At 54.7% G+C, this 7,608-nt stretch overlaps 1 protein-coding gene and 1 long non-coding RNA gene across 7 annotated transcripts in view; one reads left to right on the top strand and one right to left on the bottom strand.

Moving 5' to 3' along the window:
- Nucleotides 1-1,218: 1,218 nt before the first annotated feature.
- On the bottom strand, nt 1,219-5,982 carry LOC133080352 (uncharacterized). Of its 2 annotated transcripts, none has more exons than XR_009698469.1 (3): nt 5,943-5,982; nt 1,716-1,810; nt 1,219-1,337 (listed from the first exon to the last, which is right to left on the bottom strand). It is a non-coding gene; the product is annotated as an uncharacterized LOC133080352 (long non-coding RNA). The 2 variants fall into 2 exon arrangements; XR_009698468.1 differs by lacking the exon at nt 5,943-5,982 and adding an exon at nt 3,185-3,313.
- RNF213 (ring finger protein 213) overlaps nt 5,730-7,608 on the top strand; it is a 116,393-nt gene continuing 114,514 nt past the window's right edge. For all 5 annotated transcript variants that reach the window (XR_009698467.1, XM_061176251.1, XM_061176252.1 and 2 more), the window contains exon 1: nt 5,730-5,785. The gene's annotated coding sequence lies outside the window, so the exon portion shown is untranslated. The remainder of the gene's footprint in view (nt 5,786-7,608) is intronic.

Raw genomic sequence — 7,608 nt, 5'->3', positions numbered from 1 at the left:
GCAAACCACCAGAATCCCAGGAGGCAGGCCTGGAACAGATTCTCCCTCAGAGCCTCAGAAGGAACCAACCCTGCTGACACATTGATCTCAGACTTGTAACCCCCAGAACTGTGAGACAGTAAATTTCTGTTGTGTAAGCTACCCCATTTGTGGTATTTTGTCACAGCAGCCCTAGCAGACTAATACAGTACGTGGGGAGTGTGCGTGCCATTTCTAACCTGGCCAATAGAAGCCTTCCGTGCTCCCTCCTCCGAGCGCTTTCCCCATTTCTGGCTGGCTGGCATGGAGATGAGCTTCTGGGGGACCTGGTGAAGCCACATATCGTAAGGGACAGAGTTTTGGTCAGCTGGAGTGAAGGAGGCCACCTGCTGAGCCGTGCCCTGGCCAGCACCGTTGCATGGGCCAGAAGTAAGCTCTGAAGACCCCTTGTTACAGCAGCTGGTGGAGCCCTGACTACACAGATGATGATGATGATGATGGTGGTGATGTAGAACAGCGCTGTCCAACAGACAATGCAATACAGCAATACAATGCAAGCCCCAGTGTGAGCCACATGGGTCATTTTAACATTTCAAGTAGCTTTACTAAAAAAAGTAACAAGAAACAGGTGAAATTAACATATCTTTTAACTGATAACATCTAAAATAAGTATTTTCAACATGAAATTTATGTAAAACTTATCAATGAAATATTTTACATTACTTTTCTCATACCAAGTCTTTGAAACCCGGTGTGAACTGTACACTCACAGCACATCTCAGCTTGGACCAGCCACACGTGGAGTGCTCAGTGCCACCTGTGTCTCGTGGCTGCTGTGTCAGATGATGTAGGTTTAGAATGTTCAAATCTAAAATGGTTAGGAAGCCTCATGTTGTTTGTTCAGAGCCTGGGCCTGTGTTTGTCTCCACTGGAACTCCGGAGATAATTGCAAGAAACTCTGAAAGTCACGGACAAGGAGGCAGCATGGTGCGGCGGGCTCAGAGAGAACTGAGTTTGAGTCCAGGTTGTTCTGATTTCAGAACGCATGATGAGTAAATTGTCTACTCTCTCTGACCCTTAGTTTCCACATCTTCCAAAGGGTCACTGCACAGATTAAATTGAAGAGAAGAGTGGAGGCCTGGGGTGTATGTGTAGCAGGCATTTAAGAAGTAGTTGCTGCTGTCATGAATTGAACCTCCTCAAATTCTATTTGTCCTACCCTCCCCTGTTCTCACCCTCTCTTCCACGTGAACTGAATGTCTAATGCAGTTCAGGCAGCTCCCCCTCAAGGTGTGGCTTCAATAAAACTTGTGTCTTTGGGGAAGTGGCCCTGGGAGGAATCCGCTTGATGCAGAACCCTGATAATGGAGACAGAGAGGTTGGATGGGAGGCGGAAGGGGAAGGATTTAGGACTCAGGCTGCAATGCCAGCATCACGTCCCACCCACGCCCCAGTAATCCATTTACTTGAAAACGAAAGAGGGCAGGAGATCTGGTGTGACTGCTCTGTCATGCCCGCTCTACAGCCTGAAGTCGTCCCAAAGCAATGCTCTCAGTGCCACCAGCCCCAAACGGCAGCAGCTGTGGGCTCTGCGGCCACATCCCTGCAGACCCCACACCCAGTGGGCAGGAGAGGCTGAGGGTGCTCTGTGAGCTAATGCGGGGGGGAGTGGTGGGCTTTCCCATTAGTGCTGGAGTGGGGCAGGGACCTCCATCTTTCTTTAAGATAAAGTCTACCTGGGAATTCCTTGGCGGTCCAGTGGTTAGGACTCAGTGCTTTCGCTGCCGTGGTCCAGGTTGAATCCCTGGTCGGGGAACCGGGATCCCGCAAGCTGTGTGGCAAAAAAAAAAAAAAAAAGATAAAGTCTACCTGGAGCAGGTCTAACCTGGGCTAACCTGGGAGTGAATAGCAAACCCTTTGCTGCCTGAAGTGTGATTATTTTTATAAAATCTGTTTTGGGTAGATCTATCTACCCTTTGTAAATTTAGCTGCTGATGCTGGCAAAGAGCCTGTTTCTCCCCTCCCCGCTTTTAAAATAATTTTAATCCTCTGGAAGGACCCAAGTTCATCCAGATCATATGAATCTTTGTGCAGTGCCGACAGCTGAATCTTTTAGAGGACTTCTGGCAAAGCCCATGGAGCTGGTGCCTGTAGGGGGTTGAACTGTGTTCCCTAAAAGAGTTACATTCTTGATCCTAGGCACCTGTGACTGTGACCTCATTTGGAAATAGGGTCTTTGCAGATGTAATTAGCTAAGTTCAGATGATGTCATACTAGACTCGGGTGGTGTCCTTACAAGAAGAGAAGGCAGAGACACACATAGAGGGAGGTGCTGTTGTGGGAGCCATGAAGTTATTCCCTTACGTTCTTCTTCTCACTTCTGCCCCTCCTGCCTCCCTAAACAAGAAAGGAAACATAGTTCCTTACCGCCTGCTCTTCCTTCTGTCTGGGCAGGCCTGCAGCCCAAGGTGGATGAACTCATTCGGTGCTGACAGAGGACCGAATTTTTGGCCCCCAGTGTTTTAACTTGGGAGACATCTGACTCGGGAACAGCTACTCCATAGGGTCCAAAGAGCATGATCCTCAGTCAAGAATACCCAGGCCCAGAAACCTGACTCCTACCAGTCAAACTTTGCCCCAACCACATAGAACCCCAAAGCCCCGTTAGTGAGACACTTAACGGCTGAGTCTCACTCCTGTCTTTCCGTGGGGAAAACAGCTGAAATGAAGATCTGGAGGCAGGCTGGGAAGTAGATGCAAACGAAGCCCAGAACTACAAGCCCTTCTTGTTCTGCACGGCTCTGGAGTTAATGTGAGCATTCTATTCAGCTTGCCTGGTCACACAGGCCCTGCTTTGAGACGGCTGGATGCTCTCGTCCGGGGCAGAACCGCGTCCCTGCCCTAGCAACCCCCACAAGGCCCTTCGTTCCAGCCTCTCACCACACTTATCCTCCCAGCAAAGTGTGCCTCGGAGAGCGTCCTTTCTGCAGACGACCCCAGGATTATCAAGTTAGGCAGGCAAGGAGCAAGACTGGCCAAAAGGTGTGTTTGGGGCCCAAATGAATCCATTCTACAAATGCATGAGATTGAGGAAGTTTCAAGTGCTCCAATATCCAAGGGACCAGGAAGATATTCTATGCTGGGTTTGGCTGGATGGGCAGTGGGGCTAAGTCCAGGGGCTCCCCTGCTGTGTCATGCGGCTGACCTGGGGAATAATGACCGGGCAGGCTTTTCCCAAGCAGATCTTCTATGTGGAGGAGCCCGGGCCCTTTGTGAACAACAGACCAGGAAGAGAGGATGTCCAGATTCAAGCCCACAGTGTCCACAGCACCATCTTTTTAGGGACAAAACTGGAGGTGATGCCATCTGAAACCTTTCGTCAAGTCCTCTGGCTTCCTCGTCCCCTCGTTCCTTCATCCCACCACCCCACCATCCTCCTCCACCCTCCTCCTCTCTGCGCCTGGCTCAGCCCTGCAAAGTAAACTGCATCTACCACTGTCTCTGCATTTTGTTATTTTCTAATTACGTTAGATCATATATTACATTTATATATTATTTAATGTTATACTATTTTTTTATTTTTAAAAATTGTGTGCATGTTTCAATGCATACATTTATTGCATTGATATAGACTAGGGAATGTGAGGGGTTTTCTCTGTGAGTATTCAGGATGGCCTCCTAATACTGGCTTTTCCATCTTTTCTTGGTCTTTATTGGATGTGGTATGTGTGATTTGACTTGGTTCTTTGGGTTGTTAACCATCTTTCTGGTTTAGGTGACATGTTGACAGGGTCACTTACAAATAGGTCCTCAGCACCTGGAAGTGGACAGTGTCCAGAACCTCTACTTTGGAACACCTGTCGAAACAGGATGACCACACTGACCACGCCACATACTGACTTCTCAGAAAGTAGGAAGCTGAGGCCGCCTGCTATAAGCAGCTTCCTGCTCTGGAGATGTGAGTGTGCTGGCGCTACATCACATGTAGCGCCACATACTGACTTCTCAGAAAGTAGGAAGCTGAGGCCTCCTGCTATAAGCAGCTTCCTGCTCTGGAGATGTGAGTGTGCTGGTGTCACTCCGAACTCCACGCCTGGGAGTGCATGCTACAGCCACGGCCCTGGGAAGCCAGGTGACACTGGACGGTACAGGCTGAAGGAAGGCTCAGTAGAGGAGGTGACCTGATAATCCAGCTGGATTGTTCCACGTTTATCTTGAACCACAAACTAAATTGAAGGCAGGACAGCGGATCCCCCCCACACCCCACCATCTCTCTAAGGCTGGATTTTAAAAATCCCTTTACTGTTTCATGATTTCTCTAAGGAGTGGACAAGGACATGGAGAAGGGGGTGGAGGGAAGATCCCCTGGTGGCATTAAAATGGCCTAAAGTCACCTCCCTTCGCAGGGCTCAGTCTCTCACTGGAAGAATTCTAATTCCTTAAGGCTGTGTTGGGTTTTCTTTCTTATTTTTTTTGGTCACTCTGTGCGGCATGTAGGATCTTAGTTCCCCGCCCTGGGATTGAACCCGTGTCCCCTGTAGTGGAAGCGTGGAGTCCTAACCACTGGACCACCAGGGAAGTCCCTGTGTTGGGTTTTAAAATGAAAGATATTGCACCTGGCAGGAAATGTGTTTTCTCAGGCCGTGTGATGTGTTCATTCTGACCCCACCCAGCGCGGTATTCTGACAGTGGTGCCCACTCTGTTGGTCTTTAGCGACTCCCTGTCACCTTGGGGCTGGCCCAGAATTCTGATGTGCACACCAGCGGGTGCCCACTCTGCCGGGCCCAGCCAAGCTCTGCTGGCATCCCCCCAAACCCTAAGCACTACCTGAGCGCAAAGATGCTGGGGTTGAATGGCTGGGAGAAGCCAGCCCTGCAAGGGGCAGGCACTGCAGGAGGGGAACCCCAAGAAGGACAGAGCTTGCTGTTCCCAGCCCAGAGGAAGGACAGTGTGACTGGAGGGTGTGGGAAAGGAGGAAATGGTTGGAGAGGTGGGTGGGAGCCCTGGGCCCTTTTAATGTAACAATGATGCTCATCCTAACTGGCATTTGTAGCATCACATGGGCCTGAGCTAGGCTCCTCACAAATGCTCTCAGGTGGGTGCTGGCTGGGAGGGGAGAGGACAGTGAGGAGTAAATAAGCTGATGTACATCAAGCACTTTGCCCGGGGCCTGGAACACCAGCTTTCACTGTAATAGTAGTTCTCCAACAGCCCTAGGGCCGGATTACGAGCCTGACAGATGAGAAAACTGAAGTGCAGAGGCAGGCCGGGGCGGTGGCCTCTAGGTTATCAGTGACCAACACAAGGCTGAGCGTGGGCCGCTGTGGTCACTTAATCCACACAAAGCCCCGATGCGATGCGGCAGGTGACCTCCACCTTGCATCTGAGTGGCTTGAAGCTCGGCTGAGTGACCAGCCTCGTGTCCTCGGGGCCCCTCCCGGGCTGGCCGCTGGCTCGCAAGGTCCTGGACACTGTCCAAGGGGCTGGGGCTGGACTGGGGATGCGCGCGCCCGGGCTCGGCCCACGGCGTGGGGGCCGCTGGGGTAGACCCACGTGCGAACCCCAGCCTCTGCCCGGCCGGAATCAGGGCCCCTCCGCCTCCCGCCCCGCGCGCGCAGCGGCAGGAGGCGCCTCCTCTGCGGCGGGCGACCTGGCCAGGCGCCGGGTCCACTGGGGGGCGCCACTCGACGGCCACAGCCGAGCGAACCCTGCTGCGCCGGCCGAAGCGGGCGGAGGGGCAAGACCCAGGACGCCAGAAACGAAACCGCGCGGTCTGGCGGCAGTGTGGGCGCGGGAGCGGCGCAGGTGCGAGCTGGCGGGCAGGGCGGGAATTCGCAGTTGCGAGGCCCGGGCGCAGGTACACCAGACGCGGGTCTTGGCGGGCGGAGTGCGGATTTACAGGGAGGCATGCCGGGTCCCGTGAGTGCGGGGCGCAAGTTCCCGTGGGTACGGGCTGTCTCACGGGTCGGAGTGCGGGTCCCCTGGGTGCGAGAGGGTCCCACGGATCAGGGTCCCCGCCGGTCTGGGCCACGGTCGCGCAGGCCCGGCCCGAGGCGTTGCCGGGGAGCTCCGCTTGCGTCCTGATGCGCCGCGTCCGGCCGCCGTCCGCGCCGGGCCGCTTCTTCCTGCGGCGCTGAGTTTCGGTTTCGCTGCAGGTTCCCGGTCCAGCCCCGCCCCGCGGCACCGTGCATACCCTGATCTCCGGCCGCGCGCAGCAGGTGGGACTGGCGGAGGCAGCGCGCTTTCCCCGGGCCCCAGCTACTTTCCCGGGGGCCCAGCCTCGGGTGCGGAGGACCCCCTGCGGGGAAGCGCCGGTCGGGCTTTGAATCCGAGAGCACTGCCCGGGGAGGGGGCGCGGCGGGGCCTGATAGAGGACCGGGACGGGCCGACCTGGGGGCCTCTACCCGGGAACGGAATCCTTCACTTTCATTAATTGCAACAACGGAAAAGTGATGTTGCGAAAAATGCCCATATCTTTATTTCATGGTAACTTTTAGGAGAACGGCATCACTGCCCACATCACCGAGCCGCCCAGAGCGCAGGGTTCTCCCGACTTAGCATGGGCTGCCTGTGGCCCGGGGCTAAAGGGCAGGTTGCCACCTCTCCGGTTTTGGCCTTGAGAGCCGCGAGTGGGACGCGGCCCTGGGGAGAAGAGAATGGGGGAGTGTGAGGGTGGTGGGGGCCACCACCTGGTTCTCTTTGGTGGTGGTGGGCAGAATGTGGCTGGAAAAAAGGGGAAGGGAAAAGTCAGGAAGCCGATTGAATAGAGATGTGTTGGTGCCGCCCTCGCGTTTTCCCTTAGGCCCCTGGTGCTGGCGAGAAACAATAGGGCACTTGAGTGAGGAATTCTGATCCTTGCTGTGAGTTTTCTGGCCTGTGGGGAAGCAGAGCTTTGGAGAGAGGGAATACACCTTCGGAGAGAGGCCTGGGCCCTGGGGAGTCGTTGAGAGTATTTTAGTGTGAGAGTACCCAGCGGTGGTTGCTTTAGGGTGGTTGATTCAGGGGGCGTATGGAGGGGAGAGGGGAGAGGGGAGGTGGGGACCAGCGCCCTGAGGATAACTGCGCACACTGAGTGCTTTTGGTCAGGCCCTGCCCTGCCCCGCCCCCCCCACCAAGAGCCCACCATCAGGGAGACCAAGCTGGTGGTGGCAGAGGGGCACTCATGCTGCAGATGAAGTGAAAATGAGAATGGGATGCAGGCGCCGGTAGAAGGGCTGGGGCAGGGAGTCGCTGTTTGATGAGGGCCCTTTGGGTGCCCTCCCAGCTGGGGAAGGAGCTGACTTGGCCACTGCTCCAGCAAAGTTCTTGGATCTGAAGCCAGCAGAAATGGGTGGCCGGTGGATCTTTGTTCCCCAAGAGCCAAGACACCTGTCTCCACTCTCACCATGGATGCACTAAGTTGTCCCTGGAGACTGGATATTCTCAGCCTGAGTCCTGGCCTTGGCATGACCCTGACCTTGGTTTGCTGCCACTCCCACAGAAGGTGTTCTGAGGGCCAAATGGTCAATGAGAAGAGTGCAGGCTTAGCAGATGGCACTCCCCGTTATTAGGAATCTTGACCACTGGCCCCGTTATTAGGAATGCTGACTGCCAGCCGTATAGCCCTGGGCTGCCCTGTGCAGGCTGGT

Source organism: Eubalaena glacialis, chromosome 19, assembly GCF_028564815.1.
Source record: "Eubalaena glacialis isolate mEubGla1 chromosome 19, mEubGla1.1.hap2.+ XY, whole genome shotgun sequence".
Taxonomy (NCBI): domain Eukaryota; kingdom Metazoa; phylum Chordata; class Mammalia; order Artiodactyla; family Balaenidae; genus Eubalaena; species Eubalaena glacialis.
This window is presented reverse-complemented; position numbering and strand designations above follow the sequence as displayed.